The 12,771-nt window shown below is 41.0% G+C and overlaps 1 protein-coding gene across 1 annotated transcript in view; it reads right to left on the reverse strand.

Moving 5' to 3' along the window:
- Positions 1 to 12,106, reverse strand: part of OSBPL6 (oxysterol binding protein-like 6) — a 154,129-nt gene extending 142,023 nt beyond the window's left edge. Inside the window, exon 1 of the mRNA XM_011991826.1 lies at positions 12,023 to 12,106. The gene's annotated coding sequence lies outside the window, so the exon portion shown is untranslated. The remainder of the gene's footprint in view (positions 1 to 12,022) is intronic.
- Between the last annotated feature and the right edge of the window lie 665 nt (positions 12,107 to 12,771).

A 12,771-nucleotide genomic window follows, 5' to 3' on the forward strand; every position in this document is an offset into this window, starting at 1 on the left:
GCAACCTCCGGCTTCTGGGTTCAAGAGATTCTCCTGCCTCTGCCTCGTGAGTAGCTGGGATTACAGGCGTCCACCACCATGCCCGGCTAATTTTTGTAGTTTTAGTAGAGACAGGGTTTCACTATTTTGGCCAGGCTAACCTCAAACTCCTGATCTCAAGTGATCCATCCACCCTAGCCTCCCAAAATGCTGGGATTACAGGCGTGAGCCACTGTGCCCAGCCCCATTATCTTTCTACCCTTGCCCCTTTTCCTTTCCATATATTTCCTTAGTTAGTGACATCACTATATATCCTTAAATCATGATAGAAAATAGTTATTTTTCCATTACCATTTCATTTCTCTACTCCCAATCGTTATCTCCTCCAGGCCAGCTTTCACTGTCATCGGAGTTATCTTTCTTAAAACATAGATTTGATCATGTTATCCTCTTGCTCAATTACTCTCTATTGCTTGGGGAAAAGATCTATGGACCTAGGAGTGCGCTTCAGAGATGCAGATGTAATGTCTACAACTGCTCCATCTTTGTAAGCCCACCTGCACCATGTGCACATATGCCCATGGCAGGTGCTCATGCTTTTTGCTACAGTATGCAAGAAGAATGCTAAAGTGTGCTAAGCTCAAGCTCTGGAAAGTGTCTGAAATTGGATACAAAAATTTGTGTCTTTGATTTAAAAAAAAAAAAAATAATGGAATCCGTCCTAGAGGACAATTTTTAAACTGCTCAGTAGGGTACAATCTGAAGTTTAAGTTGCATCCTAGTCACACTCCTATATCTGAAACATACTGTGGAGTGGACAACAAAAGAGATGTAAATATATTTTTGGTGTCTGGATATTGTAATATTGGTTTGAAATTTCTTAAATTCCAAGTTTCACCTTAGAGAGAATACATAGTTATAAACATGTAGACATACACTATGTTTACTTAATTAAATCTAGCGGCTCCCTTACGGTGTCCCTGGATTTGAATGAGATCAGTGGTAAAGGCCAGAGGCCTCACAGCCTAGCTTCAAACCCTAGCTCAGTCAATTACCAGTAATGTGACCTTGGGCAAGTTACATAGCTTCTGCTCCATGATCTATCCGTGAAGATGGAGAGAGTAACAGTACCTGCCTTTTGGAATTATTTTGAGGATTAAATTAGTTTATTATGTACAGTTTACTAGTTTATTTATGTATACCACTTAGGACTACACTAGTGCTTGCTATTATTATACTTATTTATTGAAAGCCAAGACTCAAGTTTGCAAGAGATAATCACAGAGCAAAAAAAATTGACCTTGCCCACATAAGCCTCAAGCTTTAATCAACTGAGTTAATTAGCCAGAGAATACTAACAAAGATGGGCATTTTCACTAATGTTTTTATCAATTGAAAAGTGTTTCAAGCCTATCTGATAAAATTCTTTTACTAGGTTGCAATAACTAAAAACATCAGCTCAGAATATTTCCAAGGCACACTATAGGTACACTAAAATAATTACTTTGAACAGAAAAAAGCCAGAGCTGCTCTTTCCTGGGCAGCAAATCAGTGGGCATCTCATTGCTTACCACGTGCCCAATGTAAAGGGAAAATGCTAAGTAGGAAATTGGGAAGAAAAATAAAGGAGCTCAATGACTCAGCTTTCAAACAAGCTGGTGTCTTGTTTGCCAGAGATATGGACTATTAGGCATTAGCAACACCCACCTGGCCAAGAAAAAAGCTGTGAAATGTAGATCCCAACATCAGCAAATCTACGGATGAATCAAAATAAGTGTATGTTGGATGCCTGAGTTGACTTTCTCCGAGTTATATGGTTATGCGATGTATTTGGGACTGCCTCTGTTTAAAGTTTTCAGCTAAAAAATGCTATTTTCACCCATATTATAAATATTGCAGTTGTACACACAGTAGTATTTGTTCCCCAACAAACGGACAAAAGGATCACTTTACTGTTTACTAATGGCATAATAATCAGACCTTAGGTTAAAACACTTTTTATTTACTTGTTTACTTTTGTTTTTTTTGAAACGGGGTCTCACTTTGTCACCCAGGCTGGAGTGCAGTGGCACAATCCGAGCTCACTGCAACCTTCACCTCCCAGGCTCAAGCAATCCTCCCACCTCAGTCTCCCGAGTAGCTGGGAATACAGGCATGCACCACCATGCCTGGCTATTTTTTGTAGAGATGGGGTTTCACCATGTTGTCCAGGCTGGTCTCAAACTGTGAAGCTCAAGTGATTCACCCGCCTTGGCCTCCCACAGTGTTGGGACTACAGGCATGTGCCACAGCACCCGGCCGTATTAAAATACTTGGTTAATATTGAAATTAGAGAAAGAGAGAATAAAGCCGAAATTTCTTAGCCTACTATTAAAGATCCTCCATGATCTTACCTCAACTAACTTTCCACCTTTCTCTTGCAGGATATACTTCTTGAAATCTTCAAGCAAATGAAACATCTTGCAATTCCCCTAATCACACTCATTCTTTACCCACTCTGTGCATTTCCTCTACCTAGAACAGTCTCCCCATTACATCTCCAAAATCTAAATCCCATCCTTTTCAGGCCCTGTCTGGATGACAAGAAGCCATTCTCTGTGGCCTAGTGGAATTATCCAGGATCTTAAGTTTCATAACTTTCACTCAGCACCTATGCAAATTTCCTCAGCCCATCTTGATCAAAGTTATTGACACGTGTCTTTTATTTTCAAGACTGGATGCTTTCTGAGGGCAATGTCTACAACTGCTCTATCTTTGTAAGCCCACCTGCACCATGTGCACATATGCTCATGGCACGTGCTCGTGCTTTTTTGCTACAGTATGTGAGAAAGATGCTAAAGTGTGCTAAAGCTCAAGTGACTGATCATTTAAATCAAATGGACAAGTACATACACTCAAACAAGTTTTGCTGAAGAAAGACTTCAGTTAAAAAGATATGCAATGAGACTTGTTTTCTTGTGAAGCAAGCTGAGAGAAAAGAATTGTAATGCTACTCCCAGGGCATTTACCAACTAGTGATCTGCCAACAGCTACTAACAGTGGTGCATTAAAAGCTTCCTTCCCATTGAAGTAGCTGATAATATAGCTCCAAGTTAGATAAATCATAAGACAGCTGATCCTGTCTTCCCCTGCTGCAAACTTAAAATACTGTTTGCCTCTGGGGCTTTGGATCAAGAGCTCTCAAGACCTGCGTATACAGTGATCATTTCAATCATCATCTCTAATATGCCTTTAACACTAAATATCCAAGTGCCAAAATGCCAAAATTACGAAATCTGATACATAACAGAACCCACAAGTGCCAAGACAGGGAAAGATGAACAAAAGTATATCTAAACATCAGCAGTCTGATACTACTTGGGCAGAAGTTGACAAGTCCTAACATGGCACTTGGCAGTAACTGAAATGCTTTTTGGATCGCCAAGTGGAGGCTGATTTCACTCTTACATGAAGCTCCAGGGCTGTGCTGAACAGCAAGTTCTTGCCAGACCATTGGACAGGTGCCCACTGTCTGCGGTCCTGTGTTCACAGATGACATTTCTCTGGCTACTCTGTTCAAAAACTGTTACATAAATGAGTTTTGATATTCACTCTTGGACAAAAGTAATGTTCCTAAGCCTCAAATCCTGAAAGACCAATCTAAGTCCTAAACCAGATGAAAGAACAGACTTTTACAGAACTGTCTTCATTAAGTTGTGCTAATGGGAAATTTTCTGTTGGGTCCTCTATCTGGTAGGGCTTTCATATCAATGACATCTGGAACATTCGGTCTAGAATATCGTGTGTCTAGTATCTATTGGATTACTGGAATGGCAACTGAATCCTTGGGCAGGGAGCAGGAGATTCTAAGTGTTTTAACTGAGTCAGTCTTTAAAATAACTATTATGTATATTCTTTAAAATATAAACATGTTTGCCACATGAAAACTGAGGTCAAAATAATGTTTAAAATTATTTATAAATTAGGTAAACACTGTTAGTGGCACTGCCATAAATTAAACAATGATTTTGAAATGATAAAATAGACCCTCAATAAGTCTCAGGTTTGTATAATCTGTATCATTTTTCATATATAGCTTTACTGAATAACCCTGGCTGAATTTCTCTTTTTTTTTTTTTTGTTTTGTTTTTAAGCAAAAACAAAACATTGTTAAGCAGCCAAATTTCTCTTTGAGTCAGTTCTTCAGCCTCCCAGTCCGCTTTGAGGGAATTATTTCGAGCTGCCCCATTTCTTAGGCCTCTTGCTGTATCTCCCTTCATCTGGATTTCCACTTGGTTTCCACAGTGACTTGTTTGCTCATTAGAGCACAACAAAATTTAACAACTAAATCAGGCATATTAGCATTCTTATGACTAAAGCTTCCTGTATTTAAATAGATGGTATTATCAGTAAAATTGAAATAAATTTTAAAATGCCGAGACCGTGAACAATGCCATCCATTACAATTCAAAGCTGTTCTTCCGGAAATATAATTTGATGTCATAGGCTGATTTTAAAAAACTGGATAGGGCAAACAAGGTAGACTATGTTATCACATAACCGCAATTTCCTTGAAATTGAGAGCTTCCTTTGGGCACAAGTGGGAGTCTGTGGGAGTCTGTGGTACTGTGTAAAGATAGCATAGGCTTCGGAGTTAAACAGGCTTAATTCCAATCCCAGTGTTGATATTTTCTAACTTTGAAACCCTGGGCAGGTTACTCAGCCTATCTGACCCTCTATTTCCTTATCTGCAAAACAGGGATTTGGCCTGATAAAACCTAGTTCAAGTTGCTTTTCAGATCACAGGTAAGGTGTTCAGGGCCTAGTACTGTAAACTTTCTAACACAGATCAACTAATACTAGGTTAACATTTTTCTTTTTCAAAACCAAGACCAATGGATTATTTTCACAACTCTATATACATCATACTTTCTTCACACTAAAAAATTGCCATCTCTGGGAGAAATTACATCCCCAAATGATTAAAACATTCATATCAAACATGCAACTTTTGTGAGGCTCATAGAAATAAAGACCATGAATTTAGAAATTCAAAGCACCACAAAGAATAGGCAGCTGTCATGAGGTGAGTGGCTAAGAGCCCAGTGTCTGGAACCACGTCGCTTCACGTTCCTACTCTGCCACCCTCTATCTGTGTGATGCTGGGAAAGGTATGCCTCCTTTCTGTTCCTTGGTTTCCCTATCTGTGAAATGTGGCTACTAAGACAGTGTCCACCTCACAGAGTTGTAATGAGAGTTAAACAACATTGCCTATTACGTAGGAAGTGCTCAATGTTACCTTTTATTATTATTAAAGCAGCTTTGCCCAAAAGTCACATTGCACATATTTCCAGATTCAAATCATTCATAGTCATGCTTTATGATTCTCCCTGTTCATCCCTCTCTACACTAAAAGAAAATAAGTGGTCATCTTTGATAAGGGAGCCAAATTGAAGAATTTCTTAGAAAGCATTAACTGCCTGATTGCTATTCTCCATGGTGCAGACCTGTCCTGAGCCTACCCCTAACCCTGCTGCAGGGGTCCTATCACAGGCTCCCTCTTTACTACCGGGCAGTCGACAAGCCTGGCCTACTCAGGGAGTAAAGAAAGGCTGTGGCCACTAACCCATACCTGGACCAGCCAGGGTGCTATCATCTGCCCTGCCCAACATTCCGCAGCAGTAGTAAAGCAAGCGTTATCGGCACAGAGCAGACTCTCTATTAAGTTGGGATGAATGACATGAACCTGGCAAGTGATACAGCTGGGAGCTTTGATCTCCATAAAGGTCAGAATTCAGTAACTGGCTGCCACTATGCTTTTCCTATATTTGCCTTCCTAAGTGATGGCCCTAGCTCAGGATCCACTTGAATTCTGACCGAATGCCTATATTGTGCCTGGCCCCGAGCATGTGGCAGTGGGAAATCAGATACTATTCCTGCTCTCTGGAGCTTACTCTGTAATATAACAAGGCCCCCTGGAAGGGAGAGGCAGGGTTTGGAGTCTGGAAATATGAGTAATGCTAACACTGGGAAAAATTCATTCCCTCCCTCCCTCCCTTGGGTTGCAATGACCAGAGTCTTCATACATTTTAAATGAACTCTGCTGACATCTACAAAACAGTTAAGAATCTATATTTGAATTTCCTCACATTGCTGTTGGGAACATGCATTGGTATGACTACTTTAGAAAAATGTTTGGCAACATCTTCTAAAGGTACAAATCCTCTATGACCCAGCAATTCCACTTTATATACCCAAGAGAAGTGTTTATGCCCACTAAAAGACAAATTGTTCACAGTAGCTTTACAAACGTTCACAGTAGTCCCAAATTTAAACTAACCCAAATGTCCATTAACAACAGAATATTGTGGGAGCTTCCAGGATGGCAAACACAATGAGGTCTTGGAAGAGTGACACACCCAAGGGGGGCACGGAAGCTCTACATGCCCTCCCGGCCCAGCCCCTCATGTATTGCCCTATACCTCTCTTCCGTCTGGCTGTTCCTCAATTGTATCCTTTATAATAAACTGCTAAATGGTATTAAAGAAAAATTAAATGAGCAGAGAGCTATACCTTGGCCTGCCAATACTGACACACAAGAGAACAAGAGCTATGCAAAGCAATATGAACCAATCCAAAAAGCATAACCTCAGCACAAACACAACGTTGCAGATTGAAGCTCAGTGCACATACAATCATGCAGGAAGCACTGGAGACCATCTTAGGACAATGGGGCAAACAGTCTGAAGACGGGTGCCAACATGCTCAGGATGGAGGAAAAAATGGGCAGGGGTGTCACTTGCTGCCATCTCTGAGCGCTACCAACCCAGATGTGAACCTGCCTCAATGCTCTGGCTATAAGGAAGAATTAATGTCTCCATTTTCTGGAAAAAAAAAAAAAAAAGAGAGAGAGAAAATACAGAATATTGTGGAATAGCCATACAATGAAATAATAAACAGAAATGAAAAAGAATGATTCATGCAATAGCATGCAACAACATGGATGAATTTCAACATGAAAGAGGACCATTGTATAATTCCATTTATATGAAGTTCAAAGACAGGTTGCACTAATGTGTGGTGAGAGCAATCAGAATGGCATTCCAAGGGGAGTATGGACTGAAGAAGTCATGAGAGAACCGTCCAATATACTAGAAATGCTCTATATCTTCCTCTGGAGGTGGTTTTGTGTATCCATATAGATATAAAAAACAATCGCAGTTACATTTAAGATGTGTGTACTTTACTATAATTATACCTTTTAGAAAATTTAAATAAGGGCCAGGTGCAGTGGTTCACACCTATAATCCCAGCACTTTGGGAGGCCGAGGCAGGCGGATCACCTGAGGTCAGGAGTTCGAGACCAGCCTGGCCAACATGGAGAAATCCCGTCTTTACTAAAAATACAAAAATTAGCCGAGTATGGTGGTGAATGCCTGTAATCCCAGCTACTCGGGAGACTGAGGCAGAAGAATTGCTTGAACCTGGGAGGCAGAGGTTGCAGTGAGCCAAGATCACGTCATTGCACTCCAGCCTGGGCAACAAGAGTGAAACTCCATCTCAAAAAAAAAAAAGAAAAAAAAATTTAAATAATCTAAAAGCACCATATTTACTTTAAAACCTTTAGCGTTCTCCAGCCTTCAATCAGTCATTCACTCACTCATTCATTCATGCCAGTATTTACTCAACACCTACCACTATGGTAAGCACTGCAAGCCCACCATGCATGGCTTTCATCATTAGGAAGTATGGATATTAGTGGAGAAAATCACTTCACTGATAGCATCATTCATTTGGCAATAAATCACAAACTACTTTCTGACACCTCATCTGTTCTTTTTTTTTTTTTTTTTGCAATTACTTGACATTTTATATGTTGCTTATATTTACAGCTGGTCTCAATTTAAAATGTAAATTCCTTGGCTGTTCCAAACTTTTCCATGCTGTTAAATGCCTAGTGCAGTGTCTTATACACAGCAGGCATGTGACAATTTCACATTTAACCTGTCACATCACAGTACTTTTCTTGGCCTCAAGTTTTCTGGCCAGCGTTCTTTTCTCTGGGTTTTCACTTTTCTCTGCGCCTGATGAAACCTGAAAATCACTTACTAGAATAATATATAGCTTATACTTACATATCCTACAATGAGAGTATTAGATGTGGCTTTTGCTATTTTCAGTTTTTTTTTCATCTTATAATAGAGCTTAAGAGTATGGGAGAGGTGAAATGGGGAAAGTGAAGAGATAATAGATAGACTCATGTCATTGAAGAAAATGATAAACCTTGTTTTTTTGTTTTTTTGAGAAGGAGTTTCACTCTGCCACCCAGGCTGGAGTGCAGTGGCACGATCTCGGCTCATTGCAACCTCGGCCTCCCAGGTTTAAGCGATTCTTCTGCTTCAGCCTCCTGAGTAGCTGGGACTACACATGCACGCCACCATGCCTGGCTAATTTTTATATTTTTAGTAGAGACAGGGTTTCACCATGTTGGCTAGGCTGATCTCGAACTCCTGACCCCAGGTGACCCACCTGCCTCGGCCTTCCAAAGTGCTGGGATTATAGGCATGAGCTACCACGTTTGGCCTAAACCTTGTTTTAACAGTTTGCAGTGCATTGGCAAAAACAAAAACAGCCATGTATCTCTGGCTCTCCTCCCCATGCTGCTCAAGACCCCACTGACGCCATCTGTATCAACATGTCCAGAAAACACCCTTATGAATGACACAGAGACTGCCAGTCTTATCTATCTCCTAGTACTTTTTTTTAAGTGCAACTTTTCTAAGGGTCACTAATGAGGAAAAGATTTAAAAGTTCCAGCAAAAAGCTTGGACCCCACAATCAAATGTAGTTAACAATAGTAATAATTGAGCTCACAAATGGGGGCAAGTTGAAAGAACTTTGAATTGCTTTAGTTTCATAATTTTCTTTTCTGTGGTCTTGTTGCACATAGTGATTCTTGAAGCCACCTGTTATCACTGGAGTGAAGAGACTGTGAGGGGCGGTGCTCTGAGGTCTCAATTTCGCTCCATGTGTTAAGGCTTTGTGTTCACATTCCTGCTGACCTGCGGGATCTGAGCAACTGAGTACCATCTGCTCCCTCACAAGACCCATGCCCACCTTACAGACGGAGCAAGCTGATCAACCACAAGCCCCGTGGCTTCCGCGGTAGAGCATGCTGACATAACAGAATTGGCTTCTGTTTGGTTCTCTCATTGTTCAAAGGGAGAATCCCAAATGCCACAGGATTTCACTTTCCGTCCTCTTCTAAGACACCAGCTCACTGTAAATTTTAAGGTATCATCCTGGGTGCAATCACTGTAAGTCATACTCTAAGTTGTAATAGGTCAATAAACAGCTGAACGGTTAGTGTTATCCTACAAAATTCAGAAACATACATATATAGGGCTCCAATAGTTCACGGGGCTCACTGTGGTCTTCTTGGGATTGAGACCAGAATCCCCAACAGGCCCTGTGAATCTCGTTGTGATCTGCCCCTGCTTCCTTCCTTGCCTCATCTCACACCATGTTACTCGTCCTCTTAATTCCTAAAGCACATTCTGTTTCCTTTGCCCGAAAAACACTTCTTTCCCTTTCCTTTCCATCTAGTTAATCCCAATTCAGCCTAACCATCAGTTCCCTGGGGAAGTATTCTCTGATCCTGCAGGCTGGGCCGGATCTCTCTGCTCTGCAGTCTCATAGCACCTGCATTTTTGTTTTAGCATTTATCACAGTTTGCAATTAGAGATTTCTGTGATTTTTTTCAGGCATATGTTTTACCCACTAGTCTGCAAGTTTCTCAAAGCTACATGATGCTCAGTAAATACGTGTAGAACAAAGTGGGGGAGGAAGGAAAAAAGGAAGGAAAGAAAAAAGGTAGAGGAGGAAAGGGGAAGGAGAGAGAAAGAAAATAAAAAACAAAGTTTACAAAGGTAGTTAGTGCCTGCTTCCGTCTTGTCAGATTTAGGCTAGTGACAGGGCCTAAATCCAACCCACATGAGACTCCCCACCAAAGGCCTGCCATGCTTCCAAGAGCTGGGACAAATCTTCCCACTGAAAGCCACCACAAAAAAGAACCAGTAACCTCCAATATGCTGAGGGACAATTACTCAATCCTGGAACTGGAACTTGGAAAACAGCATGAATAAATTAAAGTATCCAGCCGGCACGTTGGCCCGCACCTGTGATCCTAACACTTTGGGAGGCTAAGGTAGGAGGATCACTTGGGGCTCAGGAGTTTGAGACCAGCCTGGGCAATATAGGGAGATCCTGTCTCTCCAAAAAATAAAAATAAATTAGCCAGGCCTGGTAGCACGCACCTGTGGTTCCAGCTACTTAGGAACTTAAGGTGGGAGGATCACTTGAGCCCAGAAAGTTGAGGTTGCAGTGAGCCATGACTGCACCACTATACCCCAGCCTGGGTGACAGAGCAAGATGCTATCTCAAAAAAAAAAAAAAAAAAATCTCGTCTGGGCCAGGGGAAGTAACTTATGCCTATAATCCTAGCACGTTGGGAGGCCAAGGCAGGAGGACTGCTTGAGACCAGGAGTTAAAGACCAGCCTGCACAAAATAGCAACATAGCAAGACCTCATCTCTAAAAAAAGTTAAAGAAAATCAGCCAGTACTAGCTACTCAGGAGGCTGAGGCAGGAGGATTGCTTGAGCCCAGGAGTTGGAGGCTGCAGAGGGCTATGATCACACCATTGCACTCTAGCCTGGGCAAAAGTGCAAGACTCTGTCTCTAAAGAAAAAAAAAAAAAAAAAGTATCCTGGTATCCTATGCAAACTTTTTGGGTGGTGTTTAGTCATTTTATGGAAACACACATGAATTTTTAATAAGAACAATTAGTACAAAACCCTAAAAAAGTAAAATATTTAAAAAGTCACTGTGCCCTACTGACAATACTCTTGAGTTTTCACATTCCCTTTGAGGTCTACACAAACGATTCCCAATGTAAGGGCTAGGGACCCACTGGAGAATATGCAATTGTAAGAGGCCTGAAAATACACACACAGAGAAGTATTGCCTGCAGACTGAATACATTAAAACCCAATTATTACCATGTTGAAGACCAGGAAATTTTGTATGTTGAAAAAGGTCCTCATTCTCCAAATAGTTCAAAGCTATGCAATTTAGAAATCAGTTATAATTGGTCCTGTTTCCCAGCACAAATGTTAGAGGTCCTCTTGTGAAATGGGCCCTTATCACTGTCTGAGTCAAAATTGTTTTCAACCTCATTAGGGAACTCACGAGACATGCAAGGTGCTGCAGTGCCTAATCTAGTGCTTAGAGGAATATAGTCAATTTTCAGGAGTTAACATTTCTGAATTGCTATAGGGTCTTTAAAGGAAATGATGCCATAAAAACCCATAGTGTTAGTGTGATAATGATCAGTTTAGACATTTATATGAGAGAATGATGCTTCAAATCAAGTAATTTCAAGGGACTTAATTTACTTTTTTTCATGTTTTATGGGTTTTACTTTTTCCTGGTTAGATAATTTTCAGAACTGAGTGATATAACTGAAAGATATTACTGGACAAAGCAATTGACATTCACCAAGGAAGGTAAGGTAGTGTCCCATATCACAGCCCTGTTGTGGGTGACAAGGAAGGGAGGTTCTGCCACCAGAGAGCTCCCTGAGCTTTATGTTAACATGCCAGTCCCCTCTGTTGTAAATGTGGGCTATAAGTGACTAAAAGCACTGGCCAAACAGCAGAAAGAAGAAGCTTCAGGGATCCTGAGGCAGTTTTAAATTCATCATCATCATTTTAGAAAATACTGAGAATTTTCTGTTTCACGTGTGTACACACACACACACACACACAAACATGTGTACACGGTTGAGTGTCTCTGCCGGTCCTCAGACACGAGGTATGAGAGATGACGTTTTGCAGGCAGGAGCCTGCCATGTCCCCAAGCACATGTTCACAGTCACAGAGAGAAGAGAGTGATTACCAAGCATCCCAATACAGCAGAAAACCACATTTACCAGGAGTTAGATGTCTGGGTTTCTAGTCGTGGTTCTGCTGCCTTGATGTGTGTCACTTTGTACAAGTAATTTACCATCTCTGGGGCTTGAACTCTTTATAAACCAGGGATGCTAGGCTGCTAGAGGATTGCAAAGCTTCTTCCAGCTCTGACAGTCTATTCTTTTTTGTGAGACTGAGTTTCGCTTTTGTTGCCCAGGCTTAGGTGCAATTGCGCAATCTCAGCTCACTGCAACCTCTGCCTTCCGGGTTCAAGCGATGCTCCCATCTCAGTCCCCCAAGTAGCTGGGATTATAGGCATGTGCCACCATGCCTGGCTAATTTTGTATTTTTAGCAGAGATGGGGTTTCACCATGTCGATCAGGCTAGTCTTGAACTCCTGACCTCAGGTGATCTGCCCACCTCGGCCTCCCAAAGAGCTAGGATTACAGACGTAAGCCACTGCGCCTGGCCTTGACAGACTATTCTGTATGTGCTTTTGTCCAAGATCATGCTAACATCCTGTTTCTGGAGAAAATTATTATGGAACTAATTCTCATTTCAGAACAGATAAGATCCAGCATATTTTTAAAAAGCTTTTTTTAAAAAATCTAATTTTTCCACCCATTTCCATGATAAATTTGAAACTATACTATAGAAAGACTTGAGTCTAGAATTTCTAACAAGACAAGAATTAATGAAGTATCAGAAGAGTCTGTTGAGTATTATACGGAATTTGGATGCACTTTTTCCAACTCTAAATTTCAACTGTATTTGATTCCTCATCTCCATCCCATATTTCCCCAAATTATTAATTCTTAGAAACAGTTTAAAGTGAAGAGCTAT

Source organism: Mandrillus leucophaeus, unplaced genomic scaffold (genome assembly GCF_000951045.1).
Source record: "Mandrillus leucophaeus isolate KB7577 unplaced genomic scaffold, Mleu.le_1.0 Scaffold40, whole genome shotgun sequence".
NCBI classification, from domain to species: domain Eukaryota; kingdom Metazoa; phylum Chordata; class Mammalia; order Primates; family Cercopithecidae; genus Mandrillus; species Mandrillus leucophaeus.